Raw genomic sequence first — 21372 nt, 5'->3', positions numbered from 1 at the left:
TGAACTTTGAATGCCCAACCGCTACATTTTCCTAAACCTGACCCTGCAGTTTTGTTGTCTAAACCTCACCAAGTATTTGTGATTCCCAAAGTTAAGTCCGGTTTCTGTCGTTGAAGCTGCGGCAGTAGCTGTCCACTGGTGGGAAAGATGATCATGTAACATCACATGCATCTCCGCTTTTCCCACGTTTTTCAGTTTTCTGTCTTCTGTTTGTTTTGCAACACAGCGTGTTACACACCATGCTTACCTCTGATGTAACAGCTTATGATGGAGAACCACTTTGTTTTAATTTTGCCCGTTGAAAACCAACTTTTCAGGTTCGGAACCAACTCTTTTTTTTTTTTCTTTTTTTTTAATGTGAATTTTCCTGCTGGTTTAATATTAGGTTCTGCAACCAGCACCATGCCAGTTCCCTGCCAGCATGGAAAAGATGTTTGAGGACTGAGTTGATATTCAGTAAGTGAGACAAATAAAAAGCTACTGCTGAGAACCAGTTCCCTGCACATATAAAAATGACGCCAAATGGGCAATTATGGCTCGCTCTCTGAAGGAGGTTCGCTCAACAGTTTCCTCCTTTTTTTTCCATTGTCCATCATCCCAGTATGGTGCCATATTTCCCCCTTGGACAGACTTCTCATCTTCTTACATGCAGTACAGCAACAAAATCACCGACCAAAGCCAAGATTCATACTGATGTCCTAATGTTGCTGGAGGACAGAACCTCAGTGTGTCGGCAATTAATTATAAATCAAGACTCTCAGAGATCAGACTTGGAGCCCTTGTGATCAGCAAAAGACACAAGTTGGTGGCATGAATTTTACTCACTGATGGCTGGAACGTGGAGGGCTTATTTTTCTCTGGCTGACCACTTGTGAGAGCTGCAGAAATCCTCTGCAAGTACAGGTTGAAATAAACTGCTGCAACTGGTTTTGTTTCTAGCATCACAAGAAGTCAGCCTCCTCTTCCAACTCTGGCAACACTGAGTCGTGTGCAAAGACATTAATGACACTAACTGATGTGCAATCATATTCTGCCATCTGCCATAGAATTAGTCACTACAAACTGTAGTCTGCAGGAAGCTTTGCACATTTATGAAGTCTGTTGCATTGAGCCGTAGCTCTAAAAATATTACGTTTTCTTTCGTCTTACTTATCATTCTTTGTTCGTACTGTGAGGACTGTATAACTCAGACAACGGAGCTTCTGAGAGATGGTCTGTAATTACACTGTGAAAATTGGTAAGACTTAAACTAGAATTGTTAATAATCGGCGCCTTGGCTTAAAGTATGAACTTGAAGGCAACTGAACCCTTTAAGGCACATATCCATATGCACGGAGATCTGATGTCATGGAAGTGCCATGAATAATGCATGGAAGTCTGTATACATTTCATCCACCTGAGAGTGAAGATTCTTTGCAAAGACAGGACTTGATAGGTTTCTGACATTTTATACACTCCCTTTGTCTGACTTTGACAGCAAACTGTATTTTTCAATGTGATGTTTTAGTTTGGTTCCATTTCACCTTTGCTGCGCTTCTCTTGCTGCTGGCATGTTATAATGAAAACAGTATTCGCCTTCTCGCAGTCTAAAATACAAATGAGCAGCCCGGTGGAAACAGGTGGGGAATGTAAATAAACCGTTGAAAGTCCACGAGTGCAGTGGGACTTTGTGGGTGAAAGCACCGATGAGTGAGACTGAAAATGCATCAAATTATTTAATTAAATTTACATTATTTGGAGTCAGTTTGCAACATGTCTGATATGTATACTTCGGTATGTTGCACTGTATATAGTGTGATGAAATTTATCGGGTTTACTCAAAACGGGCTTATTTTAGTTCACAGTTATGGCTGCTTCATGAAATATTACTTTTAAAGGGAAAAATAAGATGACATCAAATTCTATTAAGCTCTATTCAGTTTCAACTGGTCTCCACAGTGGAAACACGCAGTCTCTATGTTGTGTTTTGAGACTCGTGGAACAGAGTCAGGCCTCTCATGGGTTGCTGACTCTGATTTGACTGATTAGTTTCACTTTGTGGTTTGCACTCAAGATTGCTTCATTAATGATCTCCATCTGTCTTTACATCCAGTCTGTCTCGTCTCAGTCCTGTTTTTTTTTTTTTTTTTTTTTTTTTTTTACAGAAATGTAAGATATTCCCACAGGATGATGCTTCCACCGCCATGTTTGCTTAAAGGAATGGTATTAAGAAAAGGATGCCAAGAATATAATTTCCTTTCATGCTTTTGATCTTCCTTTCTTCAAATCTATGAATTTCGTTTCTGAGATGTGTTCGGGTGCCGCTTTGGCAAAGTCTCAGCAGAATGTCAAGCTTTGAGTGAAAAATGACCACAATCAGGCATCTGTACCGCAAAGGTTGTATTGATCGAGTGCTGTTCTTCTGTAAGGACCCACCATCTCCACAAAGGGTTGCAGCCATTTTGCTCATTTGCTTACAGTGCCTGTCTGACAAAGGCCTTGGGCTATCAGATGCAATGCAAGAAGCGTGGTGGTGGTCCCAAAATACTTCCACTTTAGGATGATGGATGCTGCGTGGTTTTGGGGGGAGGCACTTTAAATGGTGCAGAAGTGTTCCTGTATTCCTCTCCTGATTTTTGCCATGACGAAATCCTTTAACAATAACTCTCCAACCCTACCTCTCTCCATTTCTTCTCTTTTTGCTGTTTGGACACATCATCTGTGAGAACTGGCATCTGAAACAATGTCCAGTGACTTCAGTCAGACATGGGTGGGCTTGCATTAAGTTGAGGAAACATCTTGAGGAATACAGATGCCCAGGATAAATTGCAGTTACTTTATTTCTTAGTCAAAAAGGAAAACTTTTCTCTGAGATAATTAAAGGCATTACATCCTCAGATCTGATTAAAAAAAAAGACGTCTTTGTGAATTAACTTTGTCAATAAAAGTGCACGTAAAGCATAGTTCTATCAAATGTCAACTTAACATGCATTTCCAACACCAATTCGTGTGGTTCTCATCGTCAATAGAGCATAAAGGTTATTTGAACCTAGTCTGACAACATATGGAGGAAAATGTCTTGTTTCAGATCCTCCCATCATCAGTGTGTGCAGCTAACCCTGTTTGTCACGGTGTGGTGCAGAATGAGATGTGCGCATTTCACCCACATTTCTTAGTCCTGGACCACAGAAAGCAGCACTAAGAGGAAACCCACGCTCTCAAACCCCCTCACACACACACACACAAACACACACAGACGCTCCTTCTGGCGGTGAGATTGTCGGTAGGGGTCGCTAATGTCCGTGTGAAAGCAGCAGAGGCAACAGTGTCGGAGTCTCCGGCTCCACTGTTCATCAGCCCCCCCCCTCCCCCCCTTCCACCCTTCCACCCTATCTCAGACAGGGATTTCATCCTCTGCTCGGCTTCATCTGCAGCTCTGCCTCCTGGAAACTTACCGCTGGACACGGAGCTTTGGTCTGGAAGCGCGCGGAGCTTTTGCAACCTGAGGACGGGACCACCATGCGTTACTTCTGGATACACACCGCGTGGATCACCGCCGTCTCCTTCCTGCTTGGATTTCAAGGCAAGGGACCCGTTTCATTCTTTTCTTTTCACTTTCATATCCTGACGTTTCCCCACAAGGAAACGCCGAAGTTGAGGAGGGGATATGAACACCTACAGAGGATGTGTAAGTGTGCGTCGCGATGCTGACTCGAGGTAGAGAGGTATGTGAAGTCACTTTGTTGTTGGAAAGCCTTACCTTACCAGGTCCGAGAAGAAATTCAGACTTTCACACACATAGAGAATGTGAACTGTCCTCCCCAGTTTCTAGTCTAAGCTGTTTAAAGCCAGTGTGGACATTTTCTTCCTTTAACAGGAGATGGATGATTTCAGAGAGCAAGATTCCGAATTTAACAGTGCAGACACTGTGTTACTAATCACAACTAAACAGTTATTAACAGAATTAATATTTTTTTTCTCCCAACTTCCCTCCTTTAAAAATGAAAAACACACACACCTTGATGCGTTGCAGTGGGCTTGGCGAGCTCTCTGACTTCTGAGTGACTTGGTTGCTGTGCGTAAAGTTGATGATGTATCAGAGTGTGACAGAGAGAAGCTGTGATGATGCAGCTGACAGGCTTATGAGAGCATCAGAGTAACGTGGAGGATGTTGATGCTGATGGCTCCACGGAGTAAATGCAGATTAGTGGCTTAATTATGGCTCCAAGCTGAACTGATGCGTTTCCACTTTTTACTACAGTGTATAAATCTGTGTTTAGATCAGTCACTGCTTGACCCATCCTCATCTCCTCCATTGGATGCTGGCAAGGAGCCCGTAAGTGTGAAGTGTGTGCCAGGTGCTTGTGATTCATGTGGGTGCGTGGGAATGAAAAAAAAAAAAAAAAAAAAAGAAAAAGACATGAGGGGTTGGAAGCAGAAGTGAAACCTTATTGTGAGCAAAGAGGCATGATGGCGATAGGAAAAGGGAATTAGTTTTGATGTCTTCCCTCCTGCCTACCTTTGTAATTAACTGTCAGCAGAAAGTGATGATGCTCTAGAGTGTGGAAGTGGATCTGCTTTGAAAGAAATTGCGATTTTATGACTTTGCTTCTGCAAAACAAGCTGCTTAGCTGGAGTTAAAAAGGGAATCGGTTTAACTAAGTAAACACTTAACAGATGACAGCTGGTATTAGAAGTGAACACCATTGAGTCAGATGAGATTCTTTTTACTGTATTTCTACCACGTCTGAAGACAAAGGGGTTCTGAACAGCAAGACAGCCACACCTCCACACCCAACAAAAGGGCTGAATTTAAATAATATGTGCAAATGATTAGCCAGTATGATTAGCATTAGAATCATTCAGGAAGTGTTTTATCAGGCTTCGCACTGACTGTCTGGATTGTAACAGTAAAATAGGATTTCTTAGCTCAAAATGAATTTTTCCAAAGTATTTTTCCTCACCGTGAAGTAAAGGGAGGTGAGTTGGGGCCACCATGAATCCAGGACTGTGGATGCCAACAGTGACAGGTGCAGTGACAACGCATCCACCCAAACATCCTTATTGCTCATCGGATTGGATTGTGATGTAACTGTGTCTGCGTTTGACACTTGTTGTTTTCCTGTGCACCAAGTACCTCTATGATTGCTTTACACTTGTTAGATTTCATTTCACTTTAAAGTAAATCAGGATCTTTTATAAAAGCTGCAAAGAAAAAAAAAAAATCCCAATCAAGTGTGATTCCATTCACCAGTCTGAAGTGGATAAAACAGGCTGCATATTGATGCCACAGTGTGCCTCTTTTGGCTGTTGTACTGGTTGTAATTCACTAGAAGAGGTAGGTGTCCTTAATGGAAACTAATATTAAGGGTAAAATATGAAAGATAAATGAGAGGAAATCTATAAAAGTTGTAAATATGTTTATCCTTCTGTAAATCTGACATTTTACATAAGCAGTCAAATCTTATTGTTACGTGGCCAAACTTGTGATTGGAAGTGTATTTCAGTAGATGCACATCTGTCCCGTAAGAACACAAGGTTGTAATCTAAATCGTAGCTATTGATGACATCATTTTAATATTTTACAGTTAAGAAGCGAATTATAAAAGTCTACATGACCCATCAAGTCTTCCTCTAAAATGGACAAAACCTACTCTAAGGGAACGCATTCATGGACGTTTTCTTTAAATGTTTCATCTTTACTTATTCATGGGAAGAGGATGAGTTTGTATGAAAACAATGCACGCATCCCAGAACCAAATAAACTCAGTTCGGCTTTAATCAAAATTTTTCCGCTTCTTCTCCTGCACAAGTCTACCTGTAAAGACAAGGAGACTAAATAGAGCTGAATGAATGAACATAGAATTCCTTTCACCATCTCTCACTTCTTGGTAAGCCGTCTTTTTCCTCTTGTGTAATCTTCCTCTCATTAGTCCACACATAAAACCCCCTCTCCGTGCACTCTACCTGCTTGTCAGCTTCTGATTGCACCTTTTTCTTTCTGTTTCCTTTGCCCTCCATTACCTCCTACCTCATGACTTGCACATTTTAACACCATCTTGTGTTTGTTTGATCATTTCTTTGTCCGGGATCGGCTCTTCCTAGTTCTGATTGCTCATGACAGACAGTAAAATCTTTAACTGCTGGCTGAGTCAGTGCTTCCTCTGAGGGGAACGGTGATGCCCATCTCACTGCAGCGCTACTTTAAACCTGTCATCCGCTCAGACCTCAATTGATTTGGATGGTGACCCTGTTTACTGACAGCTTTTCAGAGTGCGGGAAACGAACAAGGGAGAAGGTTAACTAACTTTAAAAATAGCTCAGAAAGTGCCATTTCTATGTGAATACTTTCCATTTTATTTACGTCTATAATCCAATTATCTGCTGCCTAAAGTTTGCAACTATTTATCTTCTACATTGCATCAAATTAAATTACACAGGCAGATCGTTGTTCCACCTTCTCTGTTTCTAACAAGGTCAGCTGCATATGCATGAATTAGGTTTTATCTTCATTACTGAGTTTGGTTTTTCCTTCATTTTCCGCTCATTGTGCAGCAAGTAAATAAATAAAACAAGGTTATTTCATAAATATCCAAAATATTTTTGTCTCTATTCAAATAGAGAAGTGAAGGGTCCAATAAGTGGTTCTGTTTTATAAAGAGAAGTGCTTTAAAAGCGTGTTCAGTCCCATCTCACATCAAAGCAACACATTCAATAGGTTTTAAGAGCTTTTATGATGCTTTGCAACTGATTATCTTATATCAGAGGTAATTTGTATTTTAAATATGAGTCCTGTGTCTCTGCATAGTTACTAACAAGGTGACAGAGAATACAAGTATTTTCCGACAATGCTCTATTAAATCATATTTTATTTTCATTCCCGCTTTTTAAAAATTAGACAAATAAGTTAAAAAAAAATAAAACAAAACATAAAGAAGGAAAAAAAAAATTCAGCGGTTGCTTGTGAAGTTCTTGTATCACTTGCAATAGTAACTGCAGAATCGGTAAGAAAAGCCACTTTTTCTGTAAAGTTCAACATCTTTTTAAATATAAGGGGGACTTTAAATGATAAATATGTTTCAAACTTAAAAAACAGTCTAGGGGGCATGGCTCAAACCACTGCTTTAGACCATAGGCTGTCAGTAGAAGTCGTGTGCACTTTAATCCTACAGAGGGCGATCTAGTGTCAGCTGGGCATAAAGCAAGCTTTGGTAACTAATCAGTCAACGATGCTAATGTTACATATGCCTGTGTTTGCTCCAGAAATGGAAGAAACACCATCAAGCAGAGCCGTCTTACACCAAATAATGTGATATGATGTTTTTTGGGCCCTGTAATGGAATAGCGACCTGTCCAGGATGTACCTAGCCTCTCGCCCAGTGATTGCTGGGATGGGCTCCAGCTTACCCGCAACACTTTCATTGGACTAAGCGGTTTTGAAGATGAATTAATGAATGAAGGAATAAATTAATAATGTTTTTTGAACTATTTAAAATGTGTAAATCGATCCTTTAGCTTCCCCTCCTTAACGGGTCGCCACAGGGAATCATTGGCTCCCAGCTACATAGCCTGTACAGAAGCCCCATTTGCACTGTTTTATGCCAGATGCTCTTTCTGACGCAGCCTGCTGCATTTATCTGGGTTCGGGACCAAATTGTATAGTAGAGAATAAAAGCAGGGGGCATGGTGGCATAGTGGTTAGCACCGTGGTCTCACAGCAAGAAGGTTTTTGGTTCACGCCTCGGGGAGGTTGTAGCAGTGGCCTTTCTGTGTGCTGCTTGCATGTTAGAGCATGTATGCGTGGGTTCTCTCTGGGTACTCTGACTTGCATGTTAGGTTAATTGTTTACTCTAAATTGGCCCGAGGAGTGAATGAGAGCACGGATGGTTGGATGGTTCTTCATCTCTCTGTGCTCTCTCTCTCTTTAGTTTTGTTAATATCAGCTGTATTACTTTACAGTAACAAGTCTGCCTACCCAACTGTTGGCTTTGCACCCAGCCTAGTACAAGTAAGGCAGTGAAGGCATCGCATTTGTTTAAGTTAATGTTAGGAGCGGTCAGCTACAGCAGATCGCTTTGCCAGGGGTTCTTAAAAGAAATTCCCTGACAAGATGGTTTTCATCTGCAAATATTAGTTTAGCTGCTAGGAGGAGCTTCATGAACCTTTTGCAAAACCAGTGCTATTTCTAAAATTCTGTATTTTTTTTTTTTTTTTTTCAAATCTGGTCAGCCTTGATAAATACAAAGAAGTTGTCTGTTTCAATGTATCTGGCTAAGTAAAGATTTAGGTTCAAACTAATTCGCCACAACAAAGGGATTTTTCAGAAAAGTAGTTCAGAGCTGCTGTTTAATGGAGATAAATTGAGGCTTAATGTAGTCTATCCTGTGCCTCTTGACTTTGTTTGTGTAATATTCAGCATTGATGGTTATGGAGGTATGATAAGGTGAAGCCAGGTTTATGTCGTTTGGATAAATGCATGTCAACTGTTTCCAACAAACCACGTGGCCTATCAGACATTCAGTCATGCTAAAGGGAAGATGGATGCTTCATGCTTCACACTCATTTAGCAACAGCTAATTTGATATTCTGGAAACGTGGTGCACTGTGTGTTGGTGGATTTAATGTGTGAGTCTTTGCTGATAATAAAGGTGGCACTCCTGTACTTAAACCATAGTGGGACATTTCTAAAAAAAAAAAAAAAAAAAAAGAAATAAAGCACCCCATGAAGAACTATAAAATGGTCCCTCTGATAAGTAATGTAGACTTCTAAAATTTAAAGGTAAAATGTCAGCCCTGCCACTGAAATGAAATAACCCTACTCTTATTTACCAAGTGGTATGGGCTTGTACTCGTGATAAATAGCTGGGCTAAGTTTTGGGCTGCTGCTCTGCAACATTAATGGTTTGAATGTTGGCTGTTGACTTTCTGTCAGGAGTCTTATCCTGCTTCAGTTACCACTGGTTGATTGTGAGTATGATAAATCTTTTCAAAGGCTATGTTTCTGTAGCATATAATAAAGAAAAAAGTTACAGTTAGGTCTCTATAGGTGCTGAACTGAACAGACAAAGTGCAAAAATGTACCAGAGAAAGATCCATCTGGAGCAACAAAACATACCCTTGAATGAGAGTCCATGCGTCTTTATTCCTAGGGCACCACTGTCCACATCTGTCCAATCAGTCCTTTATGTTTGCATTATTGTTCGGCAATTCACTCACTCGAGGGCAATAAAAAGTTCAGAGATAACTACAGGCTTGGTTTCAGACAACAGCAAACATGGGGATAGTTATGTATGGTTATGTCACTATGCCCAGGCAAGATAATGTCTGCGTTTCCATTACAGTTTTTTGCAAAATGAAAGTGTTATTTGTAAAGTTGTGACAAACTTTACAACTATTTTCATCGAACGGTTTTTAGAACATAAGCCACAGTTTTTGTAAAATCTTGACCGGCTGAATAGATTTTACGCGAATCGTAGTTTATGCAAGGTAGCCATGCAGTGTTATTTTGGGGTTTTCTACATGCTGCAGAGAATTAGCCACAGCTTTTTAAAACCCTTTTCAATGATTTCCCCTTCACATGTATCATAAAACTCTGAAATTTGCTGTTGTTTGCTTCATGCTACACCATATTTAATGGAAATGAACTGTTGACATGACCCCCTACATCATGTCCGGGGACTCATAAATAAAAAAAAAAAAAAAAAAAAGTGTTTCTATTATATTTTTACAATATACTTTTATCTTGTAAATTCTGGTGCTCCATTTAGTGTTTTTGGGCAACCAAACCACAAGCTCTATGAAAACATGCTGAACTGTATGTGACATAAAGGAAGAGTATAGATGCCATCCATTGCATATGTTTACTGTTGAGCATAAATATGCCCTTAATATGAAGCATCTGTGATTTCATATCTTTACACATCGCATTAATAAAACTACAGATCAGAAGACTTGAATTTTAACAAACTGTGACTGGAAGGGTACAAAGTATTTTGAAAGTTTCCATTTTTATTAGCTTTTACTTCTTGTATCGGCTAAACTAAACCACAGACTCGATTCCTAACAGAGAAATACCATCACAAAGAAAATCAATGAATAGACATAGTGGCTATATACTTCATGAACTACTTACTTTATCGGTAAAACTTTGCACTATTGAAATATTATATCCAAATCTTCAATGGCAAAGTATGTGTTATGTACAAACACAATACAACAGTGATACTGCTCCCTGGAACAGATGAAACATCCTGCCTCATCCAAACAAATTATTTTATTTTTAGATGTTATAATATAATTAAAGCATGCTTCTTCAGCAACCAACAAAGTGCTGACAGTGCCGCTTACTGTTGCTGTAAACCAATTCATTCCTGCATGTTTACATTCTGTACTTAAGACTCAATAAAAATCAGAGGTGAGACTGTATTATAGGATTAGCGGATTAATGCTTTTTCGCCCTGCTTAAATGTTTACCCGGGAAATACCACATGAACGTTTCCAGTTTCTATTAATCCTTCATTCAAACAGGTAATCCTGTTGTGAAAAACATCTCTGATACTATGTCATGCTGGTGGATTCCCATTTGATGGAATTCCTTTGGATGTTTTCTTTTTTCCCTGTCTGACTGAGATGTTGGATGAGGGGACAGAGGCTATTTGTGATGAACTGCTATATATTTGGCGTACTATAGTAATATTAGCCAGCATTGGAAAAAGAAACTTAATAATTGTTACAGAAAAAGAAAAAAAAAGAAGATATTTTGGGTAATAATTCATCACAAGCATTTGAAGAAGCTGCGTGTGAAAATTAATGTGAATTTTGTTGGATGCTTTATAGACGCTGTTGTGATCAAAGCCTCATGCAGTGATTACTATCATTCAGATTCCAAACATTTTCCACATTTTGTGCAAACGTTCCAGATTTAATGTTGCTTGGAGTGCTATTCGGTTGATCCTGGAAAGCCTGAGATTTTAGGGCAGCTCAAGTCTGTAAGTGCAACTGTGGTCAGGCAAGAGTTAAAGGACGAGTCCTTGGAGAAAAGCGTCCCTTTTAAACAAGATTCGAGCTGCATGGCCAGGGAACTGAACACTGTACTTGTGGATGGAGAAGGGGGAGAGGAAATTGGTTGAGTCAGGCAGTCTGTCAGCGGAGGGGACAGGATCATAGACGATGTCACAGATGAGTGAAGGCTGTATGTGTGCTATTTGGAGTGTGTGCGAGTTAAAAGATGTCTTTCATAGCCTTCCTACATCCAGGATGAGTGACCCATCTCTCCAGATTGATGCTGTCAAGCTGCTTAATGATGTCTGTCTGAGTGGGAATACACTCATACACAGATACACACACACACACACACACACACACACACACACACACACACACACGCATGCGCGCACACATGTATAATATAGAAGAATCATGAAGCACTGTTCTGTAGGGTGTGTGAAATTACTATTACTACTATATTGATGTGGGGAAACTGTTAATAAAAACTGTTAATAAGCTGACTCATTAATTATTAATTAAACTTAAACTTTAATTAAAAATTAGAAGCTTTTTAAGTAGCTATGTGAAAAAAGTTGAGGTTAAATAAATTAAATTTCATATAAAGGAACTAATGCTGGGCAATCGAGCCTAAAAATGAAATCAGATTTTATTGTTATTAGTTAGTTATGATACAGGTATAACTGCAAGGAGGAACACCAAGCTCTTTTGCGTGCATTAAAACCATGTAATGCACGGCTCCTTGTTGTTTAATCCTTACATGACACATTGACCAAGTACGAACCACCCCCCAACTCCCAGCAGATCATCTGGAGCCAGTTTTTTTTATCAGTTCCCAGGAAAAGATGCAGACATCGAGAAGCTGCATCCAGCTTCAATGCTCTGTCTGGAACAAACTCCCAGAAAGCCTCAGATCAGCCGAAACACTTTACTTATTTCCATTTTAAAGACTCAGATGTCTCAGCTGCATTTTGATAGTTTTTATTAAAAAGTCCAAATCTGCACGGTTTCTTAACAATTCATGTTAATAATTCATGAAATTGATTTAAGTAAAAAAAAAAAAAAAGAAAAAATCAGATAACATCGGTGATGTTGCGCAAAACAAGAAAAGGATATGAAACATGGCTATAGTCAACATCATTATAACATGCTATCTAAAGCAAAAATAAAAATAATTTTTAAACAAATGGCTGAAACAGGCTCAGACCTCTAAGAGTTAAGTCATAATTTGTATACTGAAAATTGTTAAATAACAACTGCTATCCATTTCCATATAAGTAAATGCAATATCTTGTAAGTAGAAGACAATCATCTTGTCTGCAAATCTATGTCGTAAACATATGTCAGTATTTTGCAGGGATGTCAGTCATAATCATATGTGTTGTTCATTACCTTATATTTAACACACACTTACCGTGTAGCTTTTTATTCACAGAATCATGAATCATGAATAGTTGGTTTATCATAATAAAGCACTGTTGTATCCAAGTAATGTTGAAATGGCATAAGAAGCTGGCCAGCTTCCTCCCCGAGTGAATATACCGCACTATTTAGAGAAGACTACAGTGGTTGGGTGGGTGAAAGAGTGGACAGCCCAAACATGTCCCTTGTTTGCTCTAAATTTGTGAGCTGAATGGCAGCAGCTTCTGATTCTTTGAGGAGTGCCAACCTACCATCTAGGGAGGTATGGTATTATGCAAATATGTTCTGTGATATAAATAAGTGAGAAAAGAAAAGCATGAACTGCAAATCTGCTGTTTCATTCCAGTCAGAAGCAGTGTCCTCTATTGAAGAACTGTAGGATTTCTAGGTTTGCAGACCTTTTATTAAGAAAAATAAGCTGTTACACTACAGAATAAAAGAGGCACAATATGCCAGTTATTTAATATTATTTGTTAACACGCTGTCTAAATGGTACAGATTTGGATTCAACTGCCACAATGCAATAAGACACTAGAGTTAATTTTTTTTTACTCTATCAGCAAATCTTTCCATTTCAAATTGTTATATGCATATTAATGTAATCAATCAGCATCCAAAGGGCTTTAGTGGCTTCTCGTTGTATCCCATCTACCATGTCTGCAAATGTACTATATATTTGAAAAAAAAGTTAATTCTGTCAAATACACTGAAGCACATTATCTTTAGTTTGACCTGGTTTTAATTGCTGTCAGTGCAGTTATTCTCCCATCACTAAACTGCTCTAAGCTGTAGTTTTTAGCTTGGCAGACCGCTTTCTGCTGGCCTTTGTCAAAGACTTATCACAGCATCAGTCTGGTTTTTTGATTCATTTGATTTTCACCAAAGTTGTGAGGTTTTATTTGGAGCAACCAACTTTTTGTGAAGTTTTCTTTACCCACAGAGACCAGTGTCCCAGCTGAGGTTCTGAAAGTCTGCTTCTGGTTTTAATGGCCCACACAATGACACATAGGCTTGCTATAGTATAATGTTGAGTATGCAGTATGTTCTTTTGTCTTTTGGACTAGTAGGAGTCCTCAGTGGAATGCTATAACGAGAATTTGCTAAAAAAAAAAAAAAAGAAAAGAGGGGGGGGGATCATGATTTTCCAGTAAATTTTCCAAGTCTAAACTTCACCATATGCTTTATATTTACTGTTGCTGGCCATAGTGGCATGGGAAGGGCTAAAACACTGGACTAAACAGACAATCAGTGGGCTGGTATTGGAAATATATGGAAATTCCATCTTAAGGTAGCATAAAACACGAACACAGTACACATAATCAGGGTAATATTGCCAAAGAGCTTTGTCGTTCATATTTTACAACAGTTTTCACACACTTTGCACAAGATTACGGACTAATAAATATTGTCATGGAGATGGTTTGAATGGAATCTGAAATGGTTTTGCTTGTTAATATTGACACTGCAAGTTAGATTAATGCTGTAAAATCAAAGTTTTGAATGATCATTTGGTGTCATCACTACAAATGCAGATAAATAAATCAGATGCTTTCAATATAACGTCTCTGTGGTGTGTTTGAGGTCTTTCTGTTTCCCCTTCGGATGTGAAGCCTTGAACAGGAGATGTTAAGGGAGTAAACTATGCATGTTGTTTCCAAATGTAGTGATGAAATGGATTCAGCTGGGAGGAGTAACACATGGCTGATTTTGCCTTAATGGTCTAATTTGTAGATCAGTCTTTTTAAAGCAACATTGTTTTTTTTGTTCTTTATTTTCTTCGTCGAAAATGAGTTTGTCACATTTTCATTCCTCTTGAGGTTTTCACATCAGGAGCTGATGCACATAATGGCTCCTTTGGGAGCTCAGAAGCCTCTCACAGTGTGTGTATGTGTGTGTTTGTGTGTGTGTGTGTGTCGCTGTAAATGTATTCTTGTGTTATATGCTCTGTAAATATTCCTGAAACTCAAACAGAATTTTCCTGGCTTTTCATTCTCATATTAAAATATAATAATTTCACCCCTCTGTGCTTCTTCTTATGGCACCTTTAAAGCTAAGTTCAGAAAAAAATGGCTTGTACATGCCGTGGGACTTCAAAAACAGACACATTTGCTTTATATTCAGCCTGCCAGAAATGGACATTATCATTTATATGCACACATAAAGTACAGTAGCATTCTTAGGATTGTTTTGTTTAGACAGTTCCCTGAGAAAAGACTCCTATATTTATATTAATATCCCTGAGTGGAGAGAGAAGAAAACACAATAACGTAACACTATAATTTGCTTGCTACAAGTGTGCTTTTAAGGGCCTTGAGTGATACAGCTTAATGTGTATTGTGTGAGGATGTTTAGGGGGCCTCTATTTTGGTTTTCTTTTAATGAGACAAAGCTACAATTAAATGAATCAACACTGGCACCTAAATGCTCAAAGTAAAGGGACAGATGGATGTTAAACGGGCTCAAATTAAGCTCTGTTAGATGTTTTCCAAAATTATTCGGAGTGTAAAATCTCTGCAATGTTACCCGTGAAACAGGGTCTTAAAGTTTGGGCATCAATTCAAGTAGTTTGTCTTTGAATCGTGATTTTATTCAAAAAATGTTATTTTATTTAATTTGTGTGGGAAAAGCAAACAAATTTTAGCATCTATTCAGACTTGTTCAAAGAAGGCACACATCAGCTTGAAAGCAGAGTAAAGTGTATAGATGTTTGATAATAATTTTATATCCAAAAAGGATAAATAAAATTAAGCAGGCTGCATAAGTCTGGCAAGGTTGTCAAGCTATTCTTCAGAGGTAAAAGTCGAGGCTTTGAATCAAGGCTCACTGAACTGTCTCTTTGCATATTCGTGCAGATCTTGTATGATTTAGCTTTTTCTTCCTGAGAGTGCTCTGGTGTAGACATTTATGGAAACCCCAACGTTATCCCACTGTAGCAGAGTTTGTAGGTGGGTGGGGCCAGGTTTCTATATTCATTAATCCCCAATTACTGGATGAGGATTACTGAGTGTTACTGAATAAGTAAAAAGCAATGGATTCAATACTTTGTCATTTTTAAATAATACACAGATATGTTGGCAATTATAAAGTTTTGAAGGACACAGATGATTTAAGGTATTAAAAACTGCTGGAGTTGGACTTTAAGCTGATTTATATACAGTGTTTTATACACTTGTATTATCAAAAGAACATTAGAGGCTGTGGAGATTTCTGAATATTTTAAAGCAATGCTACATAAGTTTCCAACCGTATAAAATCTGTGCTTTGGATTGCACACTGGCTTTCATTACACACATTCCTGAAGATGTCTTTGCCCTTCGGCATCCTGGGTGTGAGGAACTGCACCTCACAACTTTTCCTGTTTATTTCTTATCAGATGACCCTTGTGTTTTCTTTTGCAACCCTGGGGTGCACACTAGTAACTGAATATCAATACACTGGCTGATTTGAAGGTGCACCGTTGCCGATTAAGGAAAGAAACACAAGAGGGGAATATCGAAGTAAACAGGGAACGGAAAGAAAGTGACAGAGCAAGAAATACAACGAGAGTCCGCTGAGTTCCACCAGCTTGAAGGAGTTCAGACAATAAAGCGTGATGCGAGAAAGGTACAGCATCAGCTGTACTTAAGGGGCATCAAACTTCAGTGGTACTGCTTTAATGTTAATTCCCTTGCCTATCATCACAGCCATGCATCTGATAGTATCATAATTAAAAATGTAATTTCTTTTTTCTGTCCTATGTCATGTAAATAGTTCTCTGCTGAATTATTCATCTGCTTTCTTCCTTAACTCTTTTAACATTTTTTACCTCTTTGGACCATAGACTGTATATAAAAAGATGGACGGAGCCTCTGTGACGTCACCCATAGGTTTCTGAAGAGCATTGTCTTGCCCAGAAAATACAAATATGGGCGAAGAGATGGTGCTGAGAGGGAAGCCGTGAGTGTCATGGCAGATGTTTGACATCGAGCGACCTCTGAGCTTTCTGTAGTTAAAAGCTAACCGAGCTAACCCCGAGATAACGGGAGCTAACCAGCTAACGGAGGTAAGCGGGCTAAAGCTAAGTCACGTTGTTAACCGACTAAAAACCGCGGTTGTTCTTCTTACTTGAAGCCAGAGATTGGTACCTGTCAATCAAAAGGACACGCCCCTGAATATGCCAAACATCGTGATTAAATTACTTTTAAACGGGCGAGTTAGAAAAAAATTCACTCCCCCCACAGTTGTCATGAAGGTAAACCTGACCTATTACACCAAAAATGGATTTTTGCACCAGGCTGTAAACATGTTAATTTCTGCTGTGAAGTTGGCCTTTTTAACATGGGAGTCTATGGGGATTTGCTCTGTTTTGGAGCCAGCCCTTAGCAGATGAAGGGGGAACTGCAGTTTTATGCACTACCTCATAGGCTTCACTTTTAACCGCCGGAGTTTGCCGCTTGCTCTGGACACAAAGCTGTTGATGAGTTCCGATTCTCTGTTGGGCTGAGCCCCTTGTGTTTCTGCGTGTCACTGCCTGAGCGGAGTAAATTACTATAGGATCACTTGCAGTACGTCATTATTGTTTCGTCAGATTCCATTAATATAAACATGTTTTGAGCTCATTTTAATAATATGAATAGTTTACTCATGTGCTCATCACCAATACCTTATGCTTTTTTGTGTGTGTGGATGTATAACATCTGCTATGCAGTGTTTAGTGCAGAAACACCTGCAGGGGGATTTTAATGGCACCATGCCAGGCATGTCTGTGTGTCTGTGTTTGTGTGTATTTTCAGCACAATCCAATCCATTGCAGTCCATTCACGCCACTACCACTGTTGTCCCTTATTACTTCTGTGCTTTTCAGTTACGCTTTCCCTCTCCCCTACAATCTGTTTCAAATTATTATCAATTACATTTCCACTGACATCTCCTGCTGTGTGAATTGCAATCGCTTCTCAGTGATATGCACATGCTCTGTTCTCTTATGTACACCCCCACTAGAGCCTTATTGCTGCTGGCAGCATCTTTCAATTGCCGTTTTGATTCATGTAGGGGACTCCTAGAGAGCTGAGCTTCATCAGTCAAATGCAGCTGTGTAACCTTTTGTTGCTATAAATGGTTCAGCCTCCTGTGACATGCTTCTCTGATTGTGATTTATTTATTTTCTTCACACAAGGTGAACAATATGAAGTAGTTCAACACCTTAATGAGCACCTGAAAAGGTTGATCTTGAATGATCAACAGAGAAGTCGTCAATTAGACATTGTCTGGATTGAGGAAATAGTTCACTGAGGGATATGCTCTATTTTCTGGTCTCACTTCCACACTCGAATGCTGTAATGCTGTTTGAGAAAGAAAGCACAATTCTGAAGTACTGGGTATAATGATGATATTAAAAAATGCCAATGTGATGTCAGCTTGTAAAAGCCTTTTTTTTTTTTTTTTACATTCTGAGTATAATTCAGCCAACCCCTCCAAAAAAATATTAATCTACTCCTGCTTCTCATCATTTTGTATCTGTTGAGTAGTTGAGGCAACAGGTCAGGGATGAAAACTGAGTGAATGAAAAATGAAAACCCTTTCCTTAGTGAGGCTATTTGAGTCTTCCAGGGGCTAAGACATTTCCTGGTTAGAAGGACAGTGTGATCCTTCCAGTAATTGTTGGGTTTCCTCCTTGTTGGACCTGTCTGTAAAACTTTAAATGGTAGGCGACCAGAAAGCATCCTGATCAGAATCCATCTAACCATCTCTGCTGAAGCCTTTTGATGCAAATTAACAGGAACTGTATCCAATCCAATTCAATTCAATTCAATTCACTTTATTTTAATTCAATTTAATTTAATTTAATTCAGTTTTATGTTTTTAACATTCATTCACGGTCTTCTGAGGGAACTTTTACAGCCACAATCAAACACAATATAAGCAGCTTCTTCCAAGCTGTTCTGTCTTTAAAATGATTGAAAATATAAATAAATTAAAAAAAAAACAAACACAGCTTATTACTCTCCTTACTGATTTTAATTGGGGCATTTTGAAATTAACCTAAAGACAATAACAGTATGGTACACTTTTCGAAGGCTGGTTGCAGAGACCACCAGACTCTCTCCAAGGGGAAAGGAAGCAAGGGAAGATCCTTGAGAAAAGGGAGATGACCAAGGCTCTGTCCAGTATAAACTAAAACAGACTGTCAGTTCAGAATCAATATGGAATAAGTTAAAATTGATTTTTAAAAAAAGAGTTTGCTGCTGATCTCTTTGGTGACCCAGAGGGCCATCATGACTTGTTCTGAATGAGCATGAAGTTGTGAAGTTATAAGCATGCTCTTCATGTATTTGGTAGAAAGCTAATGCCAATGGCTAATGTCATAATGTTAAACCATGTGACTCGAGAGAGAACTTCAACCTCCATCCCCCTTGACAAATCAGTCGAAATAAATTATGAACCATGAGGAAAAAACTCTGATAAACCATGTCTGAAAGAAGCGCATGGTCACCCGCTGGTATGACTTCTGTGAAGACAGCAATTAAAAACGGTTTAAACAGAGCTTTTCACTGTACACCTTTCACCTTCAGTGTAGGCTAACAAATTAGTCGCCTCTGTTGTTTTATATAGCAAGTAGAAAAATTATCAAACGGGAGGATAAAATAGTTGCTGGACTACCTGTCCTTTTTCCAATATGATGCCAAAATGAACTCATTCATTCATTATCCTAACTGCTTAGTCCAATGTAGAGTCACGGGGAAGCTGGAGCCTTTCCAAGCTGTCTTTGGGCACAAGGCAGGGTACACCCGAGACAGCTCACCAGTCCATTACAAGGCCACACAGAGACAAACAACCACACATGCTCACACTCACTCCTATGGGCAGTTTAGAGTAACCAATTAATCTAACATGCATGTAGGGCTGGGCGATATGGCGAAAAATAAAATCTTCAATTATTTTTAATAACAAATCTGATTTCCAATTTTAATCGATTTTTTTTAAAGAAAAAGTTAAATAAATAAATTACAAATGTCAAAAATTATTCTTTTTCAAAAATGCTTTTATTGCGATCAGCCTAGAAGTTTACCTAAATTTAAAGTGCAACTAAAGCGGTTAAACAATATTGTAAAAATAAATGCAGGCGCTGTCACTGTAAACATTATAAGAAACAACATGTTTGTACTTAGTGCGTTTCCACTGTGAGATAGTTTTTAAGTTTTGACCAAAAACTACATATCACCATAAAAACCAGCTGCTCTAAAAGTTTTTACGATATCAAGAGGTGGTTTTTCAGACATTTCAATACAGAACTATGTTGCAAAAGTGTAATGGAAACACTTTTTTTGCGTTTACGTGTCCCCAGATGTGACGTGGGGGTCGTGACCAGTTAATTCCAGGTAAAGATGGTGCAGTGTGGAATAAAAAACAGCAAATTTCAGAGTTTTAGAAAAGAAAGGGAGGGAGAAAAGCTTCGAAAATCCTGACCAAATTCTCCGCAGCAAGTAGAAAATCCTAAAATAACACTACGTGCCCACTTTGCATTAACCGCAATTACGAAACGTGATGCTTATGTGCTAAACACTGTTCAATGGAAACAGACACAAATCAAAACTGTTGTTTGTCAAAACATACAAATATTGTTTTTATTTTGCAAATAAAATGTTATTAGAAACACAGAGGGGGCTCTTCTTGTACGTGTCTAGCTGCCATGTTGTTGTGTTTCTGTGGGAAACCAGCGGGAGTGCACTGACTTCACTATAAGGTACGGAAGCCCAAAAGGTGCTGGCGGGGCAAAAGAAATCCAGATTTTCCTAAAAATAAATCTTCATAAACAGCAAATTTAAATTAATTGATTAATCACCCAGCCCTACTTGCATGTCTTTGGGTGGTGGGAGGAAGCCAGAGTACCTGGTGAGAACCCATGCAGGGGAGAACATGCAAACTCCACAGCCTTGCCCTAGCCAAGGATCAAACCAGGGACCTTTTTGCTGTGAGACCACCGTCTAACCACTACTCCACTGTGCAGCCTGGCACAAGGAACTGTTAGATTGAATTAACTTGCTTGTTCAATAGAAAGCTGCAACCTCAGCTGCAGCGTCAGTTTTGAAGTCTCTCTCCTTTTTGAACTGTCTTCATCTGGTAAATGCTACTCTCTCATTTTCTCCTAGTTAATATTTTTTTTCTTTTCTTGCTCATTTTTCCACCCTCTCTCAGGGCAAAAGTATGGATTGCCCTCCATTTTATTCACAGCAAATTAAATGATTCAAGACTGTCTTTGTTTGTTTCCCTTCTGTCTTGACTACACACATGGATTCACAACTAAAACGTGTAAGACTACCAAGTTTTTCCAATTTTGCCTACACTATTCAAAGATGGCAGAGCAGCATGGCAGCCTGGGTGCATCACCACCACAAACTGTATGTAAAAGATTGACAAAGCCTCTGTGTCATCACCTGTAGGTTTCTGAAGAGCTGAATTGAAACTCATTGGCTGGTTCCCACCATTGCCATCTTGGCAGCATCACGTGTGCCATTACTCCCAGAAAATATAAATCGATAATATGGTAGAACTGAGAGGGGGACTGTGAGTTTTGGATTGGATATTTCATATAAATTAAAATCTGACCTTCCTGTAGCTAAGAGCTAACTGAGCCAAACCAGAGCAAAAAGGAGCTAACCAGCTAACAGATGTGGGTGGCTAAAGCAAAGTCACACTGTTAACTGACTAAAAACTGCAGTTTTGCTAAACACTGGCTTCTTGCAGTGGGATATTGAGTAGCTGTCAATCAAAAGGACATGCTCCTAATTACGCCAAATTTCCAGATGACACTACTTCTAAACTGAGGGGTTATAGAGAAAAAATCACTTGTCCCACAATTGTTATGAAGGTGAACTACTCCTATTAAACCTAAACTGTCTTTTGTACCAGGCTGAAAACATGTTTATTTCTGCTGTGAAGTTGGTCTTCTTAGAGTTGATGGAATTTTCTTTGTTTTGGAGTTAGCCC

This window comes from Telmatherina bonti (genome assembly GCF_933228915.1).
Source record: "Telmatherina bonti genome assembly, chromosome: 9".
Classification (NCBI taxonomy): Eukaryota; Metazoa; Chordata; class Actinopteri; order Atheriniformes; family Telmatherinidae; genus Telmatherina; species Telmatherina bonti.
Note: the sequence above shows the minus strand (reverse complement) of the source record.